The sequence below is a fragment of the Ursus maritimus genome, unplaced genomic scaffold, assembly GCF_017311325.1.
Source record: "Ursus maritimus isolate PB19 unplaced genomic scaffold, ASM1731132v1 scaffold_33, whole genome shotgun sequence".
NCBI lineage: Eukaryota > Metazoa > Chordata > Mammalia > Carnivora > Ursidae > Ursus > Ursus maritimus.
The window spans coordinates 13,591,330-13,606,913 of NW_024425897.1; the positions used below are offsets into that span (position 1 = coordinate 13,591,330).

Genomic DNA, 15,584 nt, shown 5'->3' on the forward strand with positions numbered 1-15,584 from the left:
GGGTGAGCCATAGTTACCCAAGACAGCATGGTTTGAAATAGAGTTCATTGGTTACTCACCTGTCAGGGAAGAGGTACTCAGCTGCCTCGAAGGGCCGAGCAGGGAGGTCCTTTATTAGGGTCCATGGGTAGGGTGCGTTGGGGTTCCCAGTTCTGAGGCTAGGTCGATCAGTTCAAAACAAAAAGAGTGGGATTCTGGTAAGCTCCGTGGCTCTGGGAGGCAGGAGAGAACGCTCATCACAAGGGCCTTTGGAGGGTTCATAGGGGGAAATTACATTTACTTATGCCTGATGAGGGAACAGAAGGCAAGCTGAAGACAAAGCCTAAGCCTACACCCCGCAACCTGCACCCCCCCCCTCCTGGGTGGGATCTGTGACGCTCCTCCAGGAAGTTCCCAACCATCTTAATACTAATGCCCTGCGGGAGGGAAAAACCACAGTCACTTGAGGATGGCCAGGCCTCGGTATCCTGCGAGTCTTTTTTAACATATGAAAGTACTTCTCGGGGCGCCTGGGTGGCACAGCAGTTAAGCGTCTGCCTCCGGCTCAGGGCGTGATCCCGGCGTTCTGGGATCGAGCCCCACATCAGGCTCCTCTGCTATGAGCCTGCTTCTTCCTCTCCCACTCCCCCTCTCGCTGTCTCTATCTCTGTCAAATAAATAAATAAATAAAATCTTTAAAAAAAAAGAAGAAAGAAAGAAAGTACTTCTCAACCTCCCTTTGTCCTCACCTCCCCCAACCCCATGGTATGTAATCAGCCACCCTCACAATCCGGGGCAGCAGCTCTTTCTGCCCACGGTCCCATCCCCGTGCTTTAATAAATGACCATTTTGCACCAAAGACGTCTCAAGAATTCTTTCTTGGTTGTTGGCTCTGTACTCTACCCCACGGAACCTCACCTATATTCCAAACCACATCATGACCACAATTGTTCATTTAGGGCATGTGGCCACGGGAGAGTCTCGTGTCAATTCAAGGCCCCCGCAGGCCACTGGGCCGCACAGAGTAGACGCCGAGGCAGAAAAACCAGGGAGTAGTCTAGCAAAGTGCTCCACAAAGATGCCCAGGGGATCTGAAGAAACCCCAAGAGCCACCCAAGTGGAAACCCTCTGCCTAACACTGTCACAGACACTCTCTCATGGGCAGCAGAGGGGTCCCAAACTAGAGAAGAACATGCAGGGTCGCCTGGCCTTCAGCTCGCTGACCTGTCCCCCAGCCACAAAGTCACCTCTGTTGGCATCTGTCCATGAAGCAAAGGCTTGAAGGAACACCACCAACCTTCAGGGGCACGAACTCTCCCCCATTGCACCCACCGACTTGGTAAGTGGGATTCGGGTTAGTAACGACGCCTGAACTAGGTTGGACACTGGGGGCAATCCCACGCCAGGGATGATTTTTCCTGTGATTCCTTTCTTCAGGGTAAAATCACTGCAGAGAGCTGGGAATGAGCAGGGGTTTATGCTGTGTGATTTTTTTTTCCTTCCAGAAAGAGGAAGAAGGCCCTTGCTGTGTGGCATGGGCTCTGCTTGTTCTCATGGTATAAAGGATGTGCCCACCCCCGTGTGGGCTTAGAGGCTGTCAACCATCCCCGCCTGATTGAGAAGCACTCTTTGAAAAACCTCTGCGCTGTGCACACGCGCGCGCGCGCACACACACACACACACACACACACTCTTCAACTAATTGGTGGCACCCAACCATAACCAAGAAAAAAGGAAACAAACTATCCATTTAAATTGCAGATTGTGACCTTTATGCTTGAAATCTTTTCAAACATCCTGTTTATAGCTTTGGGGTTCTGGCACTCAATAATTCTCCAAATTATTTTCCTTGGTTGGTTTTTTTTTTTTTTTTCTTTTCCTGTGCTTATTATGATGCATTGCATTCCCCCAATTTCTGGGCCTCACTACTCCCGCCCCCTCCCCCCAGTTGGTTTCTCCTGAGAGTCTAGGTAATTTGAAAAGACCAGCAGCAGGACTCTCTTTGAATGTTGCTACTTTATTCCGCTCACCGAAGCAGCTGCAGGAGCTGCTTTGCAAGGCTGGGCCCTGCCCACGCAGAGACCGAGGCAAGGGGGTTTCCAAAAGGCTGGGGGTTGAAACAGGGGCTTTTTCTCCAAGCTGTGAAATTCCTCTGCCCCCAAAGATCTCAGATGCACTGCCCTCTGCCGCATTCCCTGAAGTGTTAGTAAGTTACAAAGTGTTAGTAAGTTACAGGGGCAGCTATTCATAGGCGTTACAAGGTAACTAGGGGTTAAATTCAGATGAGAGGCTTCCTTAATGGGGGATTTCTCAGGATCGTCAAACACCAGCTCCTCTTGGTGTGAGATACTGAGTTTGCTTAGAGTGCACCTGTTTTCCTGGCTGGTCTCGTGGAATGTGGTCCAAGCGTAGCCTGCTTGGGGAGATGCTGCTTGTTGTAGTTAGTACTGCAGAGAGGTTTCTGATGACCCAGCTCAGAATGACAGGATGGGAAATGGGCTCTGCGTCTCTGTAGAATGTGCAGCCGCTTCTGGCTTCCCAGAAGGCACAGCGGGGACTCAGGGTCAGAAAGAACGGGTATGAGCCCTGCTTCCTGGCATCGTTACTATGCTCACTTTAAGTACCAGCTCATCCCCACAGATGCACCTGATGATCTAGGAGCCCGAGCGGACATTGTTACTTCTGCCTGCTCACTCTCCTCTCCCTTCTGGAAACAAACCCCTTTTTTTGGGGGGGGGGGGACGCACAGATCCTTAGAATTAGCCTGTGGAGGCTAATAGCACATTCCATTCTTTGCTGAGAGCTGGGGCTTGCAACAAAAGTGTTTGATGACTGAGTGTGGACTGATGAATAATTCTAGCAAAAATAGCAATAATAACAACAACAAAGTTCTGTGTACTTGCTGTGTACCAGCCACTGTGCTAAGCGGTTTCACCTCGTGGACTCACTTAACCCTCATTACAACTCTATGAGGTGGCTCCTATGATTATTCCTATCTTATAGATGATAGTCATTTGCCACATGGCTAAGAAGGGGTAAATCAGAGATTTCAGGCCAGACCTGTCCTCCTTCACATCTGCAATTCTTAAACACTTGGACTGGACGGATGGAGGAAAAGCAGCCAGGACCCGTGACAGTTACTATTTATGGAATACTTTCCATATGCCAGGCTCATGGGTTACTGTTTATCAAGTACTTTCTGTAAGCCAGGCTCTGCTCTAAGAACTGTATACTCGTAACCCTCATAGCAACCCCATAATGTAGGGATCATTCTGTAAGGAAACCGAGGCACGGCAACATCTGTTAACCCGAAAACTAGGACAGTCAGTTATTTTACCAGCAAAAAAACAGGTTTGTTCGGGAGAAGTGCGATACCAGCAAAACCATAGGCCAAGTGCAACAAAGGAGAGAAACGTTGTATGGAGAAAGAGGAAGTTAGGAGGGTTGTTTTGAATGAAAGTCCTTTAAACAAAGCGAGAGGGCAGGGTGCGGACAGTGTCTCACTAGCTTGAGTTGCTAGGTAGTCGATTTCTGGGAAGGAATGCGACGTACATCTTTCCCTGATGGTTACTTCCTGAATCTCCTGTTGGGAGTCTGTAATCGACAATTCTTCCTATACTGGTTATTCGAGTGACACTCGGGCCCCTGACTCCCTTTTAGAGAGTTTCCCTTTTATTAATTTTTACATGTGAAATGGCCTGTCCAGTGCTTACACAGCCTCTGAGTGACGGAGACAGGATGTGAACCCAGAACTCTGGAGTCCAGAGTCCGTGCTCTTTCCCATACTGCTGCCCGGGAAAAAGGGCCTTTGTTCCTCTCCCGGGGGGGGGGGGGGGGCAACCACAGTTTGGACCAAAAAGCCAGGTCTCAGTGGCATGCAGCTCTTCCTGAACGTCCGAAAGCTGGAGCACCACACGTCAGCAAGGCTAGGGTGGTGTCCTTCCTCCCGCCTTGGTTCTGAGGACACATACCTTTTCAGTTCCCCTCGCCCTCCTTGGGCCAGCCCCTGCGTGAATCAAGGCTTTCAGACAGGGGAAGGAAAACTACAGATGGGCCAAGAGCCCAGCCTCGGGGGTCCTGCTCGCCAGGCCCAGCTGTTTGAACAGCCCTCATCACGTCTGACCACTGCTCTGACACCAGAGCAGAGAAATTTCATTTAAGGGGCTCTGAAGGCCCTGGCAGGCCCACCCTGAATTCCCCGCATTCCCCACTGCCTGGGGTGGAAAGAATTTCCAACCAAACTTGGCAAGCCAGGAAGGACTGTGGTCTGGCTGCTCCCTTTGAAAGGTGCTATGCAGCCCTGGCAGCCCAAAGCATCTTTTTCCTCTCCTACCTCATTGCTAAGAATAACCAGGCCACCTCCACACCCTCCGCTCAGGCTCAGCCTTTTCCGAGATCTCCCTTTGCTGGGTTTAAACCCTCTTTGGCAACAGAGAAAGTGGATGGTGAGCCCCCAAGAGTTGGGATGTGAACCCAGGATGCGTGGTTCCAGAGTTCATTCTCTCACCATGCTGGAGGAACCACCTATGGGCAGGGCTTTTCTGGAGATGAGAGCTGTTTTCCGCTCAGGCTGCATTCATGGTGCGGGGAGCAGACCCTCAGACCCTCCTGTGGCTTCTGCTGTCAGCATCCTAGCCATACTCCTGTACGATCATCATTCTCTTGTAGGGCAGTCGTTTCTTGTGCAAGCCTGGGTCTCTCGGCCAGAGTGCTAGGGAATCGGCAAATGAGAGAATATGTGGGTTAATGTCCTAGGTGCTTGTCGCTGGGATGGGCAACTCTTTGGGCATTATACCGTCTGCTGCAGAATCCCCCAGGGGGGCTGCCCACAGCACTCACCTGCTCATTAACACATGTGGGTTTCCTTCCCTCCCCTCCCCTCTCGCTGTTCCCAAGGATCTGCTCCTTCTTCAGTGTCTCTTCTGGGGACACGCAACCTCGACGGCCCTCTGAGAGTCCTGAAAGGGCAGGCTAAGGGGTCTCTTTCTTTAAGGGGCCAGGCTCTTAGTTGTCCGGGCTCCTGAAGTTGGCAGGCTAGAGCGGACAAGCAGACCTGTGGCCAGCTCCCACATCTTCAGTCCATGGCCTTGGAATCCATTGCTTGGGTTTCTTTCCACTGTGGCTTCTTCGTCTTCTGAGAGCCTGTGCCAAGCTGAAGTTCATTGGCCCTGAAATCTATCTTGAGCGCTGACCATGCGCTAGGCACCACCCTGGGCTCTGGTCACCCAGAGGTGAGGCTGCAGGAAGCATTTAGCAGAGGGGAGCACATGGCAGAGGAAGTCAGTCCAGCAGGAGTCCAATGGGGAGCCTTCCCAGAGAAGATTCAGATGCCTGGACCCCATCCTCAGATCCTGATTTGACAGATCTAGGTGTGGCCTGGGCATTAGCAAGTTTAAAAGCTGCCCAGGTACTTCACCAGGGTAGAGACCCACTTGCTTTAAGGTCTGTTTGCCTGTTCAGCTGGTGGGCTGATGGGAGGTGAGAATGGGGGGCTCAGTTGGTTAAGCATCTGCCTTTGGCTCAGGTCATGATCCTGGGGTCCTGGGATCCAGCCCTGTGTCAGGGCCCTGCTCAGCGGAGAGCCTGCTTCTCCCTCTCCCTCTGCCTGCCTCTCTGCCTACTTGTGGTCTGTCAAATAAATAAATAAAATCTTTTTCTTTTTTTTTTTTTTAAAGAATGTTGGCAGGGACTTCTCGGTAGCGGGGTCTCTGGTCTCTGTTGTCTGGCCCACTCTGAGCCACGGGGGTAGAGGGTTTGGAGTCAGGTTTCCTGGTGGTCCTCAAGTATATTAACCTTAAAAAGAAAAGTCGGGCATCTTACCAGCAAAAATGGGTTATTCAGAACAGCAGAGAATTGTAACGTGGAACATGCTACAGCAAAACCATAGGCCAGTCCAACAAACAAAGGAGAGGAACGTTATTTGATGGAGAGGAAGTTGAAGGGGTTATTTTGAACAAAGGTCCCTTAGAGAAAAGCAACAGTTCAGAGTGATGACGGGTTCTCATTGGCTGAGTTGGAGGAATAGTTGATTTCTCCCTGGAGAGGCAATGTACCTCTCCCCACGCCCCCCCCGCCCCCTGGGGCCTGTAATTGATGACTCCTCTTGACCATTCTTCTGTTGGGGTCTGTAATTGACACTTCTTCCTGGAATTAACACCGAGTGCCCCATCTCCCCCTTCCAAGGCTCCCCATTCTACTTTAGTGAGGTTTCTCTTTGTTAATTTTCACAGGTGTTTACCCCAGATAACCAGTCTGTCCACACCAACCACGCTCTGAAGAAAAGCCCAGATCTGAACCAGAATTTCTTTGTCCACACATACACCTACAGCATGTGATTACATAGTCTCCGGAGTCCGAAAGACATGGCCCCTCACACCAGTGAGACCGCTTACTAGCTGTGTGACCTTGTGCAGGACACGTCACCACTCTGTGCCGTAACAACCCCACCTCACAGGAGTTTTTCAAAGGAATAACTGGGGCCGATTGGGACGTTTGACAATATCTAGAGACATTTTTGGTAGCTAGAACCGGGGGGGGGGGTGATACTGGCATCTTGTAGGTGCCACAATGCACAGGGACCCCTTCCCGCCACACAGCCCCACCCCCAGCAGCAGGGCATTATCTGGAACGAAATGCCGATAGCGCCGCTGTTGCAAAACCGTGACCCAAGGCAATGACACAGCCCTGAGTGGGACACAGAGTAAGAGGTCCTGAACATCCGCTCCTTTCCATTTTATTTATTTATTGCCAAAATTTCAACCTGGTATGGTGATCCTGGGTGGCGTCTTGGGAGAAAAAACATTAATTAATTAATTAATATGGGGTGAAGAGAGAGAGGTGCTAGGCCAGGGCTCTCCGACAGAAATATGGTAAAAGCCACAAACGCAGACTGTACATGTGAGGTGAAATATTGCAATATTTTAAATATTTTACTTAACCTATTGAAGATATTAGCATTTTACATGAAATCAATATAAATTAATATATTTTATACTTTTTTTTCTTTGCACGGAGTCTGCAAAATCCAGCATACGTGTCACCCTTACACATCGTGGACCGGTCCCATTTCAAGTGCCCTGTAGACACACGGCGCGTGGCTTCCGCGGACAGCACAATGTCGGACTAAAGCCTTTCCGCTCACAGACACTTGGTGATGCTCAGGTCAGGCCAGGAGGGAGAACAGGTGAAGGGAGAAAGGAAGAAAGGAAGATGGGAAGGGAGTCTTTGAGAACAGACAAGCAGGAAGCAGGAGTAACAGCTCCGAAAAAGGTCTGGAGCCCTGTTCTCTGCAGCAGGGAGACGGCATCTGCACCCTGTCTCTGCTCTCCAGGTTAACTCTGGTCCCAGGCACCAGCAGAGAGGAGGCTGGGCGAGGGTAGGGGTTGGTAGGGGGTGGGCGCTGACCTGCTGGCCCACAGCAGGAACCCAGGGCCCTGGGAACAGCCACACGACCCACCCCACACCCTCCCCCCAACAAATTAAAAGCGACCGATTACGCAAGCCTCATCTAAGGCTGGCTCTTGCGATGTTTTTAAATCACCTTCGGCTTAGGGAGGTTGAATGCCGGCTCATTTCATCAAGCGATGACTCCTGGACAAGACAAAGCCCATTTCCACGGCTAATAGGACGAAGCATTCAGAGAGTGCTGAATCCATTAAGGACCAAAGTGGCTTCCCGCTGTCATCAGCTGAGATGTCCACGAAGATAGAGCTCAGGGCACTGGGTGGAGGCCCTGGGATCAGCGCGGGGTTCCCGGACCGTCAAGTCAGGGCAGCCCCCTGAAGACCCTCCACCAAGTCGTTAAGGGCACAGGCACTGGGGGCAGGTTCCCTGGGGCCAGATAGCTGGCCCAAGTCCCAGCTCTGGTACTTGCCATCTGACAATGGGCAAGCAATTCAATCCTTCCAAGCCCATTTAGTCATCCATAAAACGGAGTGAGAATTGTTACTCCCACCGATCAGTCTTCCCCCAGACATTTATGACTCACACAGTCACCTTTTCCGAGTCTTCGTTCAGATGCCACCTCCTCAAGAGACCCTCCCTCCCGCCTCGTTAGAAACCGCAACTCTGCTCTTGCCACACTTCATCTTCCCTGGCTCGGATTTATTTTTCCATCTAGATCACACGGATCTATAGATTTTGTTTGTTTTCTGTTTCACCCCCAGTAGAACTTCAGCTCCAAGAGGGCAGGGGTTTGGCTATTTTGGCCCCGGCTGTATTCCCAGCACCTAGAACAATGCCTGGAATGAAGTAGATGCTTGGTAAGCATTTGTAGAAATAAATTTTTTTTAAAGTATATTTATTTATTTATTTTTAGTAATCTCTACACCCAGCGTGGGGCTTGAACTCAGATTCCCGAGATCAAGAGTCACATGCTTTTCTGACTGAGCCAGCCAGGTGCCCCCATTAAAGTAACTTTTTTTTTTTTTGTAAGATTTTATTTATTCATTCGACAGAGACAGCCAGCGAGAGAGGGAACCCAAGCAGGGCGAGTGGGAGAGGAAGAAGCAGGCTCCCAGCGGAGGAGCCTGATGTGGGGCTCGATCCCAGGACCCTGGGATCACGTCCCAAGCCGAAGGCAGATGCTTAAAGACTGAGCCACCCAGGCGCCCCTAAAGTAACTTCTTAAATAAACATCGACAATGCCTGGCACATAGTAGGTCATTGTGATTACTCAGATGTTGGTCACAGAACAGGAAAGTGCCACATGGTTCCTACTTTCACTCTATCAGCTCATCTAAAAATGTTAATTGCGGTTTTACCAATGTACTAGGCTCTGCTGATGCAGGAATGGGCCACAAGTGCTCATAGCTCAGCAGGGATTTAATAGTACCTCCCTCACGGGTTGTTGTGAGGACTGAATGAGCGAATGCCTGAAACATGCTTTGCATGATCCAGGAACATAATGTTTGTATTAGTCAGCTTTTGCTATGATAAAGCCGTATAACAAACACCACCTGAAAATCTCGGTGGGCTCCAGCAGAATCATTTCTCACTTCTGTGTCTGAAGGGTAGGTAGGTCCGAATTAGGTCTGCTCCATGTGTCCTCTCATGTTGGGCCCCAGGGTAAAGGATCAGCTCCTATCTGGAAATGCTATTCTCTTAGAGGAGAGTAAGAACTGGCAGGAGCTTGCTATGTCTGAGACCACTGCCTTGACCTGGGACATCATCATTTCTGCCCACATTCTGTTGGCCGAATCAATCCACATGGCCAAGTCCCACATCCATGGGGTGGGGAAATGACCAGGGAGGGGAGAGTGACTACTTGCTGGATAATAGTACAAAGCACCCTATGTTTAATAGAAGGTCTTTTATATTATTAGGGAGAAAAAAAAAAAAAACACTTCTACAAAATCCAGGACAGGCAGTGGTCAACAGTTACATATCACCCAAGGATACCTAAATGGTACCAGAGCTGGAAGTTGGACACCCATTGGTGTTTTTGATGAATCAGAGAGAGTCCCACTTTGAAATCAACGCAGACTCGGTATGCAAATCTCAGCCCTATCAATGAACAACCAAGCCTCTGTGTGTCCCTTTACCTCTCCAGGTATCGTCTACACAATGAGCTTCCCACAGGACTCTGGGAGTTGCTGCGAGGATCAGAGGGCTAATACGTGGGCAGACCCTTTGTGGGCCATGAACACCCACAGCTGTTGGCTAGTATTCAGAGCCATTCATGTGGGGGTGCTGGTGCCTGGGGAAGCTTCGTGGGCACCCAGCTGAGCCTCAAGATGTTCCCAGGGGAGATCTGCATGAAGGCACCCTTGAGGGTGACATCACAATATTTCTCTTGCAGTTCCTTCTCCTGCGTGGATCCAGAGTTCCAGTCTTCGCAAGTCAGACACAGGCAGAACAAATATTTGTTGGGCACATCCAAAGAAATCAGACGGTTTTGTTTTTTTTTTAAACTTGTGCCTCATTTTGAGAGTCAAGGAAACCCCTCCCTGCAGCCTCCAGGCAGATCTCTCCTCAAGTCTCTTTGTCCGGGACTGGGTCACGTGTCCTTCTTGAGCCAGTCACTGGCAGGAAGAGGACTACATCACTGTCCTTGGCTTTCACGCATCCAGTTATCTCTGATGGAAACAGGGCCACCCCAGGTGCGGGGTTTCCAGGGAAACCGAGTCCACTCCTTAATGGCAGCAGCTGCAAAGTGGCACTGGGAAATGAGAGGATGCAGGGAAGGGTAGAGAATCGAGGTCCGGAGTTACGAAGGCCCCCCTCAGGTTTGTACCTGGGGAAGAGTCCCCAGCCAGCAAACATCCAGAAAAGGCCCTGGCCCTCTCTGGAGGTGTCCCCAGCCTCTTCCTCAGCTGTATTTGCATATTTTGATTGGTTCCCTACTTACCATCTGTCCCAGCAGGAAGAGCCTTTCTCGTCTCCAGCCCCTGGAGAATGAGTAAAATCCCGCACTATCGTCCGACCTCAATATGAGATTCCTGGAGGCGGAAACCTGACTTGCCCTAATTTCCCATAATTAACTTGTCAGGACACCTGGTGTGCCGACTGCTTCCCTTGGGGACTCTCTGGCTTTCCCTCAAGCCGTCCAGTGGGTCCCTCCCTGCTCTGCTCATCTCATAGAGGGGGAGGGGGGCTCTGTTTCTGGAAGACCTACTGTGAGCCCAGCCCTGGAGTGGGTATTCGTGTGTGAAGTCACTGCTTCCCTCAACAGCCCTGCCACATGGACACTATGATTCCCGTGTTACAAATGAGCCGACTGAGGCTCGGAGAGGTGGTCACTTGGCCAAGGACACACAGCCGGAAGTATGAGAACTCTGGCTAATGGTTACTTGGTTACGTAGGGAGCCACACCTAGGCAGATGGTAAAGAAACCGTGGCTTAAAGCCAGGGTAGGAGTCTCTCTCTGGGAAAGGCAGGCCTCCTGGTGGTGGGGGAGGGGTGTGCTTTGACCACGTTGTTGTCTCCCCTACTGTTCGTCACAATGCCTGGAACATCCCTATTAATCCTTCCTTTCATTGGGTATTTCCCCACCCCCCCCAACCCTCCTCCCAAAACTAGCACAGGGCAAGGAGACCCTATTAAAATACAAACACAGTTGACCTTGAACCACAGTGGTTTGAACCCGGTAGGTCCACTTATACATGGATTTTTTTCCAATAAATACAGGACAGGACTGTAAATGTATTTTCTCTTATGATTTTCTTAATACCATTTTCGTTTTTCTAACTTACGTTAGTGTAAGAATACAATATACAATACAATGTACAAAATATGTGTCAGTCGACTGTGTTACCAGTAAGGCTTGCTGTCAACAGGAAGGCTATTAGCATTTACATTCTGGAGAGTCAAAAGCTACATGTGGATTTTCCACTGTGCAGAGGGCCCCAAACCCGGCATTGTTCAAGAGTCACCTGTACTATGGCCCTACAATTAGTTAAAAACACAATCAGATTCCTGGGGCGCCTGGGTGGCGCAGTCGTTAAGCGTCTGCCTTCGGCTCAGGGGGCTCAGGGCGTGATCCCAGCGTTCTGGGATCGAGCCCCTCATCAGGCTCCTCCGCTGGGAGCCTGCTTCTTCCTCTCTCACTCCCCCTGCTTGTGTTCCTCTCTCGCTGGCTGTCTCTCTCTGTCAAATAAATAAATAAAATCTTAAAAAAAAAACACACCAAAAACCCCCCACAGATTCCTGGACTTCCCTTTAGACCTTTTAAAACGGACTCTTTGGGGCCCCTGGGTGGCTCAGTTGTTAAGCGTCTGCCTTTGGCTCAGGGCGTGATCCTGGAGTCCTGGGATCGAGCCCCACATCGGGCTCCTCCGCTGGGAGCTTGCTTCTTCCTCTCCCACTCCCCCTGCTTGTGTTCCCTCTCTCGCTGACTGTCTCTCTCTGTCAAATAAATAAATAAAATCTTTTAAAAAAAAATAAATAAATAAAATGGACTCTTTCTGCATGAGCCATAGGAATCTACATTTTGATAATTCCCCCTTCTAGATGATTCTAAAGCACTAGCCACTGATGACATTCTTCTCAGAAGAGCACTCACGCTGCCGTTCAGTGCAAAGGGTGTGCTGTGTAAAGCATGACCCTCTATTTGACAAAGAGAAGAGATGTCAAACGGGCACGGAAAGAAGTCTGGAAGAACAGGTTAACAGTGGGAAGTGTGCCCTCGGAGCGGGATTTTCGAGCTGGATCCCGGTTAGCTGTGTTGCTTGATCATTGTGCACTGAGCACTGTATTCAGAAAAGGCAACAAGTATCTTTTAATGCAACATCCTTGAAGGAGACCGAGAGGTATTTGCAGCTGGAAGGCAACGTTGAAAAACAGATTTCTGGCCGTGGCAGCTAGCTGAGAACAAAGGCTTGTGGGAAAACAGCTTTGGTATAGGCACCTAAGGGGGCTATGGGGGAGGTGGGAAAGTCCCAGTGGCGAGAGGCGCCAGAATCCAGGTCTTTCTGTTTGCACAACCTGTGATCTTGATCTCTGCACCAGACCACTGTGGCAGATTCCAAGGGTGGCCCCAATTCTTCATCCCTCCCTGAGCCCACGTCCTTGACCATGGGACCACAGTGCTTCCCCTCTCTTCCCCCAGTTCAACCACATGACTTACTCTGGCCAGTGGGATTTTAGCACACACACGTTCTGGTAACTCCAGAATCCGGCACCCACACCAAAAGCTTAGAAATTATAGAAATAATTTATTGAACTACATATCAGGAATTCTGCTCATGCTTTAATCCTCACAAGACAGTGCAGTGGGAATCATTAGTATAGGATTAAAAAATAATAATAATAAACCCGAAAAGATAATTCTAGGAAAAAGCTGTAATGCAGGTAAGAGATAAAGTCCATACTATATTAGGGTAATGTCCATACAATAGTAAAGAGCTTTCACAAATTAACAAGTGACAAATGACCCAATAGAAAAATGAGCAAAAGACAAGAATTCACAGAAGAAATCTGAGTGGCCAACAAATAAATACAGGAAAAGATGCTTAAATTCTTTAGAGGTTAGGGGTGCCTGGGTGACTCAATTGGTTAAGTGTCCAACTCGTGATTTCGGCTCAGGTCATGACCTCGTGGGTCATGGGATCCCCACGTCCAGCCTGGTGCCGAGCCCAGGTTTGAGCTCCACATTCAGTGGGGAGTCAGCTTGAGATTCTCTCTCTCTGCCGCTCCCCCCCCCCCCCCCCCCCCCCCCCCACTCTTGCACTCTCTCTCGTTCTCTCACTCTCTCTAAAATAAATAAATCTTGGGGAAAAAATTCTCTAGTGATGAGGGAAATGCAAATTAAAGTAACAATGAAATACCACTTTGTACCCCTTGAACCGGCAAAAATGTTAAAGAGCTGTAACCCCTCCTGCTGGCAAAGATGAGGGGAAGGAAACGCTCGTGAATGGCTGGTGGACGATTAGAAACTGGCCCAGGAAACTATCTGCTTACCCAAGTTCACGAAGGTAGTTAATGTCAGAGTCGTCATTCAAATCTGGCGGGTTGAACTCCAAAGCTCATGCTGTCAACCGCTGAAAAAAATGGAAGGAACTCAGTGATCTAATCTAGAGTTCTTTGGGGCTTTTTTTTTTTTTTAATTAAAGCAGCAGAAGCCTCTCTTCAAAGAGCATCTTACAGAAAACCCAGTCCCATGAAAGAAATAACAAGAGAACTGCTGCGTTTGAAGCTGGAGTGGGGTGGAGTGGGGAGGGGGTTCCCATTCCTGCTCCTGGGCTCCTTCCTCATTACAGAGCCAACGAATCTCGAGAGCTCCTTGGAGCAGAGTTTGAAAACAATTGGTCAAGCCGAACCCCATCCTTTTACAGATGGGAGCAACTAAATGGACCAGAGAGGGCAGGAATGGCTCAAGGTCACACAGCTTGTCATGGCAGAGCTGGCACTAGGACCTGCGTCCTCCCGCCATCAGAACAGCACTCTTTCTACTACGTGACTCTCAAGGTTCTTAATAATCCTGCCGTAATCGTCCTCAGAGCTATCGTTCACTGAGCATCTTCGAAGTATCCAGCAATGTACATCCATGTGTCCAGCCCTCGGAACAACCACAGGGTAACAGGCTCAGAGGTGAGAGCACATACTCATGTCCCATAGCTAGGGAGCAGCAGAGACAGGATTCAAACCCAGGTCTAACCTGAATTTAAAATGGGAGTGCTTTCCACTGTACCAAATGGCCCCAGGGAAAGCAGCTGCCAGCTCTGGAGAGTGTGGGGGGATGGGAGAGGGGCTGGAGCCCAGGACCAGCCAAGCCTGGTGGCCCCACCCCCACCCATCATGCTGTGCTCTCCTTACAGGATCGTCCCCCTTTCTCTTTCTTTGGGCGTAAGCTCCCTGCCTGCTCGGCATCCAGCGCTGCCCACAGCGGATGCTCCACATCTATCATTTGCCACCTGCTCATTCTCAGACGCCGGCTCTCAGTCACCTAGGCAGGCGGGCAGCCGGCGGCGCAGAGTCCTGGGTTTGCAATCTAATTCAGACGTTTCCCAGCGGACACGTTAACTGGCTTCTCCATGCCTGCTCCTTTGTAGATAAACAAGAGTACTACAAGAATACGGGGGCATTGAGTAGGACGCTTTGGGATGCAGGTAACAGAAACCCCCACCTATCCTGGCGAATGCACCCTCCGAGGAAATCTCTGATCCTGCGGAACAGGAAGTCCAAGGGTGGCCTTTGCAGTTAAAGACTTCGCAGCTCCGTGATAGCAGTGAGGACATCGTTCTTCTCATCCCACCACTCTGCCATTGTTCAGAGTGAGTTTCATCTCTTACCTCTGGCCCGTGGCAAGATGGCTGTAAAACTGCAGCTGTCCGGGCGCCTGGGGGGCTCCGGGGGTGAAGCGTGGGACTCTTGATTTTTGCTCAGATCATGATCTCAGGGTTGTAAGCTGGAGTCCTGCATGGGCTGGGAGCTGGGCATGGAGCCTGTTTGGGATTCTCTCTCTTCCTCTCCCTCAGCCCCTCCCCCGCTCTTAGTCTCAAAAAACAACCCCACAAAAAACCAAAACCCCCAAAAAAACCTTTAGGTGTCATAGCTGCCCATTTTGCAAGCTATGGAGAAGAGCTCCATCCCTTTCTCTAGCTCCTTCTTGCTCATGGGGGAAAGTTTCTCAAAGGTCATGCACAGACTTTCCCTCTCTTCGCATTGGGCAGAACTGGGTCACATGCTAACCCCTCAACCAGTTACCGCAAGAGTCTCCCATCGCTGTGATTAGCTTAAACAGATCACCTGCTGTGCAGGGAAGGGGGAGCCAACGACTTAACCTGAGAAGCTACATGGAGTGAGGATCGGCCCTGCTAAAGGGCCAGCACCTGGGACGTGTGCGTCTTTCGCTCTGAAGCCCCAGCCCCAGCCCCTGCAGACAGAAGCAACTAGTGAGTGAAGCGGGGAGTGAGTGCGTGAAGGAAGACTTTCTTTCCTCCCCCTACATTCTGCGTTGCCCAAGTCAGTCGTCTCTTGATGACCTCAGTGCCCAAATGAAGCCACGAAACATGGTGTATCTGGAACAAATTAGGAAATAATGTGAACTCCCTGGAAAGCGCTACTGAAGAAATGAGTGGATCCGGGCCAGGCCCACCGTTGTCTATGTCCAAAAATACTCATCAACTCATCACCAGGCTCCCCTGGGCGAGGGTGGATACCCCAGG

The 15,584-nt window shown here is 50.3% G+C and overlaps 1 long non-coding RNA gene across 1 annotated transcript; it reads right to left on the minus strand.

Moving 5' to 3' along the window:
- Positions 1-18: 18 nt before the first annotated feature.
- LOC103678311 lies at positions 19-14,838 on the minus strand. The gene is made up of 4 exons (XR_572653.2): positions 14,709-14,838; positions 13,378-13,457; positions 4,487-4,690; positions 19-158 (listed from the first exon to the last, which is right to left on the minus strand). It is a non-coding gene; the product is annotated as an uncharacterized LOC103678311 (long non-coding RNA).
- Between the last annotated feature and the right edge of the window lie 746 nt (positions 14,839-15,584).